The sequence below is a fragment of the Fragaria vesca genome, linkage group LG7 (assembly GCF_000184155.1).
Source record: "Fragaria vesca subsp. vesca linkage group LG7, FraVesHawaii_1.0, whole genome shotgun sequence".
Classification (NCBI taxonomy): Eukaryota; Viridiplantae; Streptophyta; class Magnoliopsida; order Rosales; family Rosaceae; genus Fragaria; species Fragaria vesca.
In genome coordinates this window covers 9,068,614-9,081,156 of record NC_020497.1, presented here as the reverse complement: position 1 = coordinate 9,081,156, position 12,543 = coordinate 9,068,614, and positions in this window count along the sequence as shown.

The window sequence follows — 12,543 nt, the reverse complement described above, 5'->3', positions numbered from 1 at the left end:
GAGAGAGAGAGAGAGTTTAAGTTAGTTTTCCACTCATAAAATGCTACATGAGCCAAATTAAATTTGTATACTTTGTGTTTTAGAGTACTGATCAGTACCTAAGGATTTTGTTTTTGTTTTTACCTATTGCATGCCACCAGAATACAAGATTGAGGTGGTAAATTTGGGTGAGGCCGAAGAGAAATTAACATTTTGATGATTCGATTAGTAAGAATTTGGATGCCAAAATTGCAAGTTGAACTGTTTATCAAATCTGTGTTTATCAAATGCTGGCTCCCTTGCTTCGCTACCATAATGATATAATTGATTTGATCTCATATATGTTTTTATATCAATCTTATAGACACAATTACTGCACTGTCATTTCTTCTTTGGTTCTCTTATGGTACAATTTTTGTTAAGGTCGATCTGCTTCAATGGAAAGTCAGAAACTGGAACGACAAGTATTAGGTCTGTCCATTCTACGGACCTCCTCCTTCTCCATTCTATTCTTCTTTCTTTTTTTCTGGGGAAATTTCTTCATTCCGACCATTTTATTTATTAATAGTTGATATTCTTGGCATCGGTCTTTTATCTTTGTTTCTATATTGGGTAGTGATTAATTCCCGTTAAAGCCTAAAATATATATCCAAAATGAAAGCTCTGGATATTGAACTTTCATTTAGGTGATTGAGCTCTCCGTTTCTACTGTGCATTTTCATTTGTTTATTTATTATTTATTATATACACTGATATGTTGCACTTATAGATTGTGGAGGCTGCATCATCACTAATATCGAACAACTTGTCTAGGATATCTTTCCTTCATGTTCAACTCCTGGGCATGTTTCATTAGCAAAGACAATGAACATCGCCTCATGCAGCAACCGGCTTTGCAAACCAATGCCAAATAAAAGTCCAGTAAGGTAACTTCCTCTTTAGCTTACAACTTCATGATGTGCTACTATAGATGCTTCTACATCTGGTAGTATCCTGCATTCCCTAATTTTGATCACCAATATGTGTATATCTATGTTTTTGTTTAATATTAGTACCCTGGATTCCCTAATTGTGATATCATGAGATTGATTGCGAACTCTGTTCTATGCTATGTGTTTAGCAAGCTACTAATGAACTTTTCATTTTGAGAAACTTTTTTTTTTGAGAAATCAAGTCGGTCAGAAATTAGTCTAGGAATATCAAGTTTCGTCATATGGATATGAAGTCTAAAAATCCTTGACCTATAACATTAGTGTCTTATATGTGGACTGAATATAAGAGAATTCAATATTGTATCTTTAACATATATAATAATGATATTCTTCATTATTATATTTCATCTGATTACCTTACAGATTGTATTTCTTTTGCCGATTCATAGTTTGTTTTCTTATCTAACTATGCAGAATTCCACTGTCACTGCATCCAGAAACCAAGAGTTTACAATGGAGGAACCAACTCAGGAAACTGCTAAAGAACTCATGTAGCATTATTGGTCATTCCTGAATTGAACTGTAACAATAATTGCATGGTTTTTGGGATCATCTGACGCTGGGATTGATTGTATAAACTTATATAATTGGTTCTGAATTTGTTTGTTTTATCTTTTTGTAAGGTGTTGAATGTCAATCGACTTCAGTTGCAAACAATGGGAACAAGGAGGTAAACTTTGTGCCTTCTTTAGTTGGTTTTTCTTTTTGTGGAGTATGGGATTTAGTTTGAATTTGATTTCAATTTGGTGTTGGGTTAAACAGGGTTTCGATTTTGAGGTGGTTTAATCTCATCAAATATTGTTTGTGTGTTCTGAAATAAGTTTGAGTGTGGATAATTTAGGGGTTCATTACCATTAAGGCAGATTGGAGAAAAAAGGATTAACAATTTAACCCATGATAGTCTTTTAATTTTTTTTTCTCCTGTAGGATTGGGTTTGGGATGAATGGAAATATTCACAACAACCTCATATTTAGGAAGAATACAGCTAATATGGTCTTGAAAGTTTGAATTCGATAACATGGTAGAAACAGCCGAGGAAAGAAAGGGAAGCAAGAAGACATTTCTTTAGGAGGGTAAGCACCAGATATGCTTGAATATTAGGTGCGATTGATTGGGTTTTGAATTTCGATCCATCCAAATCTGGGTGTTTGTGGGGATTTTTTTTTTGTTTGGTTGATTTTAGACTTTGATTGGCTCTGCTGATGGAGATTTTTTTAGTGGATTTTGATCATTATCTGTAATTGCATGTTGCTCTCTGTATTCCCAATCTTTATCAGGGAACTCCAAATCCAGAATTTGAGAATTGGTTTGATGCTTTTTGGATTAATGATTTGCACTGAAATTGAGAAAGTTAATATCCCAACATTGAGTTTAAGACGATATTGATATGGGTTTGGAAGGGTAGGCTTTATTTCCATCAAAAACCGAAACGTTGTACTTTACTTTATTTGCCCTGTTCTTCAGTGTTTTTGATAGTTATGATTCTGTCATATTTGATATCTGCAACTGTTTTTTTTTCACCGCAAAATGTGGTTTTGAATTTGGTAAACAGAGTGGTGTCAAACATGGTTTTAATTTTTCAAAGTATTAGAAATATTATTACTTCTACCGAACAAGTATTAGGATCTCAAAAACTTGTAATTTAACTCTTGATTTTCATTTTGCAATTCAGTTTTATAAAAATGGTTTTATAAAACATTACAGGACACACCCTTACTGTACTGTCATTTCTTTGGTTCTCTTATGGTACAATTTTTGTTAAGGTCGATCTGCTTCACTGGAAACTCAGAAACTGGAACTGACATGTATTTGGTTTGTCCATTCTACGGACCTCCTCCTTCTCCATTCTGTTCTTCTTTCTTTTTTTTTCTGGGGAAATTTCTTCATTCTGACCATTTTATTATTAATAGTTGATATTCTTGGCATGGGGCTTTTATCTTTGTTTCTATATTGGGTAGTGAGTAATTCCCGTTTTTCAGTTTAGCTGCAAATTGATTTTGGTTGAATTTATGCCCGCAGAAATACAAAGAGGGTTAAAGAGCTAGATAACTATGATGAGATTCGGAGAGAAAAGAAGAAAATATTCAGTATTCCTTTTCCTCATGCATTCGTTTCTTCGATTTTGTTGCTAATTTTTTTGTTTTTTTATTTTCTCTTGGCGAATATTTTGTTGTGGTGCAGAGTTTCAATTTTCCATGGATTGTACCTCCAAATTTGAATTGCGATTGTAATTGAAACTTTTCAGGTATTTCGTAATGAAACTACTTGATAATGTAATTGGTGTTTGATAGGGTTTAAAGATTGGCGTGATGTTTTTTCCATCAGGTGCCATTCTTATTGTGTTTGGGGGCATGTTATTATGTTTGATTGGGTTCCATATATGAGGCTATAAATCCTTTTCCTTGAATTTAAATTGTTTTGTTTTGTTGCTTTGCGTTGTTGGTGTCTTTTATAGTAATGTATTCAGAAACATTATCATACCAACATGTGCTTTGAAGCAAGATGACAACTTAATTTGATTTTCATAAGTGAATTTTATAGTTCATACCATAAGAACAAGTTTAATCTCAATTTTGTTTGATATAAAAGGTATTATCGATCATACCAGAACACTTATGACATATTCTTCTTCTTCACCACATTATACGAAGTTGATTATTGCTACAATGCATTAGTTGATGGGTTTTACCTATGACTTTATACACTAAATGTCTCATGTACATAACAACTGGCGTACTCTATAATTGATTGACTAACTAGAGATTAGGTTATTGTTATTGTAAAAATGGTAGTTTGGTGGTTTATTTTGTTTGAGGTTTTCAAGTAACCGGGTAAGACCGTGATTGTTTGTTGGATTTTGACACCGCCAGAGGAGGAGGGTGAGGGTTGTTCACCGTGAAATTGTGAAGGTAATTTTTTTCCCTTTTCAGTTCAATAAAATGGAAATTGGGTTTCTTTACTTGGTATAACTTGGGTTTCTATTGGTTGTCTAAAGTTTTACTTTTGGTTGCACAGTTTTACCCCTAAAATCCAGAAATAAATTGAAGTCAGTTGATCCTACTGACCTAACTATGACTCCCACTACTCCTAAGTTTGCAGGTTCATAGGAGATCACGACAATGAGGTAATGAATTTCCTGGTGCATTTTGTGAGGATTTAATGATTTATTATGTTTTAAGAACACGTGTTTCATCATATATCTATTAGCAAAAATAACTTGCTGCAGATCATGAAGGCACTGGAAGAAGAAATAAAGGGTATAGAAGGTGCCATGGTAGAAGATCATACATTTTGCATCTCTGTGCACTACCTGAGCCAAATTAAATTTGTATACTTTGTGTTTTAGAGTAATGATCAGTACCTAAGGATTTTTTTGTTTTTGTTTTTTGCTATTGCATGCCACCAAAATACAAGATTGTGGAGGTAACTGGAGCTCGTTGAATACTTGAGATGGTGGATGTAAGTATCAGCTCAATTGCTTAGTTGGTATGCTGAAATTATGAATTGCTGAAATCATTGTGCAATTTGAAAAGGATAATATTGCTTTGATAGTGTTCTTATTTAGCCATTGCCTGATACAATACTGTTTCTCGAGAATTAAAAATTGTTGGCTTATATATGAGAAAACATGATTAATCTTAATTGGTTTGGATTTTAGTGAATTGAGTATTTAAACTCAAGTACTCTATTTTCGCAGTATGTTTCTGGTGTTAGGATTCCTCTGAAGAGTTGGTGAAATTATTATTATTTTTTTCTTATTTACAAACTGATGATATGTATTTACAGGATGTGCTATCATCGCTCATGCACAGGAGTAATTGAAATGCCAGTCCTTGAAGCTTGCTGACACATTTGGGATTTTAGAGAAGATCAGTTAACTCCATAGGTATAGATGTGATTGTGACTCAAAATGGAACTAAAGAAATGAAGCATAAACCGGAAAAGTGAATTTTGGAAATGTGAATAATTGTTGCTTTGATTAAATAGATAGTTCTTAGGTTTGCTCAAATACTAAAGTGGTGGGACTATGTTTTATTTGATGCTAAAATGTTATTTCCACCAATGGAAGATAGCCAATTTTAAGCTTGTTAAACAATTCCAGTGATTCGCAGGTACATATACTGCTCTTCAGCTGGTGTCTATCTGAAATTTGATCAATTACTTCACTTTGAGGTATGCCTGATGTTACAAAATTAATTACTTCTCAGTTATGATGTATTATTTTCTATGTAGATTTTTATGACATTCTTCCGGCTCAATATATTGGGAGTCTCTTCTATACTTTGATCTTTTTCTATTTCTGGTGATAGACCGATGCAGTTGATCCAAAGAACCGGCACAAGAGAAAGCTCGAGACCGAGAGCTTGCTTGAATCAAGCAAAGTCATATCAGTCTTGACATGACTCTCCATGGTAAGTAATCACCTTTTCTTTTTTTTTGGTGAATTTGATATTTTAATTTCCCTCTAGTCTATTAATCTGCAATCAAATTTTTTTTGAGGCATGTTTGGTTGTAGATTAACGCAAGACTAACTACTCAGCTTTTACTAAGAATTGTTCAATATAGAGGGAGTGGTACTTCTCGACGAAATCCACTCTCATTGAAAGGTTAATTAATATCCATGTGTATTGTGATTTTTGGTTTACATAACAGCTTAAGAGAAAGTAACAACAGTTGTCTGATTCATTTATTAATTCTGAAAGGTGCACTTGGAGTTTGGGATACTGTTTCTCTTCCCCCACCCCTCTTAAAGTTCTTTTTATTTATTTTTCCTTAACTTACGAGTTTTAACCTTTTGCTGCTTTTGGAACAGAACATTGCAATATAGCTTTGAATCCAGGGTTCAATAGTTTTGCAGATGGAATTTTAACTTTGCTACAACTACTTTTATGTCAATTTCTTTTTTTCTATTTTTTTCTATCTAATTTATTTGCCTATTAGCTATTAGTTTTGCTTCAGATAAATGGCTGTGCTCTCTTTTTAACATCATTTTCAATTCTTTTTCACAGGTTGCAACACTAGGAGAAAGTGTATCCCTGGAAGCCAGTGCAGGTAAAATCGTGTTTTCAGTCCATATATATGAAACTATGATAGTTGATTGCGTGCATATGTGAGCAGTAAGAGAAAAATAATCTTGGGATCAGATTAGGACTTATTTGAAATTGCTTCTCTACGTTGAATTTCTTTTAACTCCCAAGTACCCAACATTTTAGTTTATTGTGTGCTATTCCAACAAGCAACTTCCGGATGAGAATCACGACGGGAAATTCAAATATACAAATATCTGAAGAAAAAGAAATTATCTCTTCCAATATCATGTATTTAATTTATCTGGTTCCCTTCCGGGGAATGCTCTTTGATCTTCACGATTTTCATAATTGGTCCAATGTAGTAAACACAGTGAACTGTAAGGTAGTTCTCATGCTGTTATTTCAAATAAGCTATCCACTTAGGAATTTACTCGTTTACCGCACACACATTCTAAAATTCTGATATACGACTGTTTGTTAGTTCCAGTGGTTGTCGTTGACATTAGATGCCAAACAGAGTTGTTTCTTGCCTTGAAGAATGCATCTGACTAGATATGATTTTCGGTGAAGTTTTATTTGCAATGTGTATAAAAGAAAATTTAATATATCTGCTCAAGGTTTTTGGAATATGCAACTTTTGTAGTATTTTTGCAGTGCCTTTTGTTGAATGAAATTAAACTAAAATGTAAAATCTGTAATGAGTATTTTCCTTTTTAATAATACGTGCAATATCTCTTTTGTCTTTCAATAATTTGATATTACTAAAAGGAACCCGCAGCAAAGCGCGGGCTAATTTCTAGTAGTAAATAAGGTATAGAGCAAAGCTGTGAGAACCCAGCCCTCAGATCAGATCAATACAGAACCCCGCCCTCCTTTGACCCACCACACATCCATCTCCATAACTGAAGGCCAAAAAATGTCGGACGTCAGCCACAATTGAAAGTTGAAAATTGAAGACCATAAGGAAGAAACAAGAATGGGTACGGGTTTCGACATTGATCCGAAGAAAAAAGAATGGGTATTGTTCCTCCATCCTCTTTCAATTGCGCAGGTTACAATTTTGAGTTGAATTGTGTCTGAATTTGGTTTTGAATGTTGGAGCTTTGAGATTAATCTGTGTTTATTTCTTTTTGAAAGCTACAGTTGCAGAGAGGGATGAAGTAAATAAATGATCCATATACACTCCAGTACACTTTGCAGATGTCAATTATGGTTAGTGACCTCATTTGTTTCTTTGCTACAAATCCTTTATCTGCTATTATTCTTAATAGGGAGAGAAAAACCCCATGTTAGGTTAAGTTCCATATATTTGTTTCCGTTCACATTTATGATTATTGTTTGTATTCGTATGCATTCAGTTTTAGTTATTTGATATATGCTGAATGATTTTGTGTTCAAATTTAAATATTGTCAGTTTGAAGAGTTTCAGGCACGCTTTAATATTCAGTTGCTTTCAATTTCTGTTTTAGACACTATCAATATGCTTCCTTTTTGCAGGATGAAACATTTTGATCCTTGGTCTATTACGTAAAGAGGAACATAAATAAGTGTTATTCATTTTTTTTTCAGTAAACTGGCTGTGTTTTTTATTTTAAATGCAAAGGAAAGATCATAATGCACAACACTCATGTTAGAAAGTATTTTATTTAACAAGACTATATTGTAGATAATTCCTATTTGTTTATATTTGAGCTAAATTTCATGTATTAATGCCGTTGGTGGACTTATGTTATTTAGACAAATGATGTGGCTGAATTGGAAGCTAAATTTGGTAGTGAGAAATGGAAAGCATTAGTTACGGGCAAGTTTTCCAAGTTACTAACATTTTGTTGAACAAATTTGTCTGTTCAGCATGAATTCTTCCCATGTACAGAAGTCAAACTATTACTATGTAATAGGTGAATGACACGGAAGAGGAGAAGATTGAATTTGAAAGGAGAGAGGTATGCTTTTCTCTGTTTTGCTGTGACTCGTCAGTTTTGGCTAATTATACTTTATAATTTTTCACTGTTTTACTTATTTTAGATTAATTGGATATGAAATTGATTGAATTTTTTTTGACTTAAACGTCTATCGTGATTTTGATATCAGAAGTACATCTGGAAATGAGCATGATGCATCCGATATGATTTCTTGACAGATATATTGGTGACCAGATCTGGTCCCAAACAGGACCTCTCAAAGAGATGTTCATGACAAGTTGAATTAGAAGGCATGATGGTACAAAAGGAGGGTCAACAATCTTCCATTTTGGTTATGATATTCTCCTTCCTCTTTTGTTGAAACTTGAGTTCCTACCAACTATACCCATCCTTACATCAGCACTTTATGGCCATCTCAATTGCAGAAGGATTGGAAGGAAGTGCTATGTAGGGAATTGGGAGGTTAGGCTTCAGAATTCTGCTGGCTAGATCACTCCTAAGAAAGTTTACTTGAACCTCAATCAGGTACTTATGTAGTGTGCAAATTTCCAGATACTTAATTTGAAGAAATCAGTAGGTAGTAGAAGAAGCCTTTATGCTAAGTAGAAATCAGTTCGTAGTAAAGATCATTTTCTTTTAATTCAGGTTATGAATCAAGTGTAACTGTGAATCTGTTGCAGAAGAAAATGGCACGAGATACATTTAGTATGGCATTGGAGTTGGAAAGGTGATGGGATGCTACTTTGGTAAGCTCTGTGTGGCATGGTACTCCTATTCATCTAATGCTGGAACATGGTCTTTAATAAGTGCACACTTTATGACCGTGGAAATTTCAGACAGACTAGGAGCACCCTTTTGTGTAGGGAATTGGGAGGTTAGGCTTCTTATTCATAAGATATCATTTTGAAAAGCTTAAGTTGTATGTGACAGCCAAAGAAAAAATATATTTTGATAATAATTATGTTTATATCTATCTCTATTACAATAAAACAAAGTTCAAACATAAAGGCATTTACTGACCTCAGGAGCTTAAACAAAAAAGGAAAAGAAATTGTCAAAAATAGATTACATACTTATAAACTACAAATAATTTACCGCACTAATGTAAGTTTCAGATATCAGAGTTTACTATGTTATTCAAGAACTAATTGCACTAAAAGAACACTAATGTATTACAGTAAAACTACCACATAGAGAGTGAGCAATCATTGTGTTTTTTTTTTTTATCAATCAATTGGTTTCTTTTACGTTGCTGGGGTTTTTCTTTCTGTGTTGAATATTGCTGAAGAATGAGATTGAGCATTTGATTTATAGATCAGCAACTTATAGATCATGGATACTAATCATGTGACAATGTCTACTTTTGAATTGCTTTGTTTCAATACTATGTTCAATTCTGAATGACCGTTTTATTTTCTGTTAATCCTAATGTTCTGTGTATTTGGGGAATCCATATACAATTGAATTTATATTCTAGGTATTTCTCTTTGTCTTAATGCTCTGTTGTAATTGAATTTTGTTTGTGATTTTGAATTGGCAAAATTGGCATTTGATTTTCAAGTGGTGTTGGAGGCTGTAGACAAAAATATGATCTCCAAATTAAAGATCCAGCCGTATGTGAGATAGAAAAGCTACATTTTTGTTTTACTTACCACTCAGTTCAACATTTACTCACAACGTCAATGTCATGCTCTACATTACAGAACCAACTGATATTTTGTAGAGCTACAATGTGCTAGAAGAAAGATATTCTACCCAGCTTGCTCCACGTGCTTTAAGCAAATGAGAAAAAGCGAGTCAGTCGCCTAATCAGCCCGGGTCATGATATGCAGCAAGCTCTTTACAGGTAACACAACCAACACTCCTGATCTTAACTTCAAATCTACTATGAAATATGAAATGATGAATTCTTGAGTAAACTGCATATGGGAAAATGGAATAATAGAAAGCTAAAATGACATCTATTTTTCCTATCTTTCACTTGGTTATTTCTCATTGACTTCTTGAAGGAATTTTTAAGTAAAGTTTTGACCTCTTGCTACCGATAAACTCAATCTGTCACTATTTTTGAGCATGTCTGTTTCAGGAATAAACAAAAAGAAAGTCCACTCAGTAAGCAACTGTTAAAGCCTTAAATGAGAGCAAAATATATATCCAAAATGAAAGCTTTGGATATTGAACTTTCATTCAGGTGATTGAGCTCTCCTTTTCTACTGTGCATTTTCATTTGTTTATTTATTATTTATTATATACACTGATTTGTTGCACTTATAGATTATGGAGGCTGCATCATCACTAATATCGAACAACTTCTCTCGTATATCTTTCCTTCATGTTCAACTCCTGGGCATGTTTCATTAGCAAAGAAAATGAACATTGCCTCATGTAGCAACCGGCTTTGCAAACCAATGCCAAGTAAAAGTCCAGTAAGGTAACTTCCTTTTTAGCTTACAACTTCATGATGTGCTACTATAGATGCTTCTACATCTGGTAGTACCCTGCATTCCCTAATTTTGATCACCAATATGTGTATATATATGTTTATGTTTAATATTTGTACCCTGGATTCCCTAATTGTGATATCATGAAATTGATTGCGAACTCTGTTTTATGCTGTGTTTAGCAAGCTACTAATGAACTTTTCATTTTGAGAAACTATTTTTTGAGCAATCAAGTCGGTCAGAAATTAGTCTAGGAATATCAAGTTTCGTCATATGGATATGAAGTCTAAAAATCCTTGACCTATAACATTAGTGTCTTATATGTGGACTGAATATATGAGAATTCAATATTATATCTTTAACATATATAAGAATGATATTCTTCATTATTATATTTCATCTTATTACCTTACAAATTGTATTTCTTTTGCCGATTCATAGTTTGTTTTCTTATCTACCTACCCAGAATTCGACTGTCACTGCATCCAGAAACCAAGAGTTTACAATGGGGGAACCAACTGAGGAAACTGTTAAAGAACTTATGTAGCATTATTGGTCATTCCTGACTTGAACTATAACAATAATTGCATGGTTTTTGGGATCATCTGACGCTGGGATTGATTGTATAAACTTATATAATTGGTTCTGATTTTGTTTGTTTTATTTTTTTTATGGTGTTGAATGTCAATCGACTTCAGTTGCAAACAATGGGAACAAGGAGGTAAACTTTGTGCCTTCTTTAGTTGGTTTTTCTTTTTGTGGAGTATGGGATTTAGTTTGAATTTGATTTCAATTTGGTGTTGGGTTAAACAGGGTTTCGATTTTGAGGTGGTTTAATCTCATCAAATATTGCTTGTTTGTTCTGAAATAAGTTTGAGTGTGGATAATTTAGGGGTTCATTACCATTAAGGCAGATTGGAGAAAAGTGGATTAACAATTTAAGCCGTGATAGTCTTTTTAATTTTTTTTTCTCCTGTAGGATTTGGGGTTTGGGATGAATGGAAATATTCACAAAAGCCTCATATTTAGGAAGAATACAGCTAATATGGTCTTGAAAGTTTGAATTCGATAACATGGTAGAAACAACCGAGGAAAGAAAAGGGAAGCAACGAGACATTTCTTTAGGAGGGTAAGCACCAGATATGCTTGAATATTAGGTGCGATTGATTGGGTTTTGAATTTCGATCCATCCAAATCTGGGTGGTTGTGGGATTTTTTTTTTGTTTGGTTGATTTTGGATTTTGATTGGCTCTGCTGATGGAGATTTTTTTTAGGGGATTTTGATCATTATCTGCAATTGCATGTTGCTCTCTGTATTCCCAATCTTTATCAGGGAACTCCAAATCCAGAATTTGAGAATTGGTTTGATGCTTTTTGGATTAATGATTTGCACTGAAATTGAGAAAGTTAATATCCCAACATTGAGTTTAAGACGATATTGATATGGGTTTAGAAGGGTAGGCTTTATTTCCATCAAAAACCTAAACGTTGTACTTTACTTTCTTTGCCCTGTTCTTCAGTGTTTTTGATAGTTATGATTCTGTCATATTTGATATCTGCAACTGTTTTTTTTCACCGCAAAATGTGGTTTTGAATTTGGTTGAGTGTGTTCAATGTAATGTTAAAGTCTCCTAGAATCTTTATAATATTAGGTGGTTGAAATATCAGTTACCATATCTTCAGTCCCATGATTACTGCTAATATGCTGGGCTTATCTTCTTTTTTTTTCCTTTTCAGATTGTACCCTAAAAAGGTGGTAATTCGATTAAGAGTTGGTGAAAGTGTGCTTTTGTTTTGATCAATCGAGGGTTTCTATTCATTTTATTTTGATTTAGTCCGTAATCCAGTTATATATATTGAATGTATATATAATAAAAGACACACACCACTCTTAATTACTTACTACTCATCACAAAAACTTATTAGAAGTTCTATTTTCGCCATCAACTGCTTTTTGTAGAAGTTTTTCACTTATCTGGAAACAACTGATCTTTTATTTGAAGAACATTTAAAAAATAGAAAACTTGATAAATATATATGTATTTGCATCGCAATGTATCTTAATACTAATTATATCCTTTTTCATATTTCAGGACCAAATGATGTATTGCAGATAACAAAATTGCTGGTGGCGGATGCTTCTATACCTAGCATGCCCCATCTGCTTCAAGCAAATGA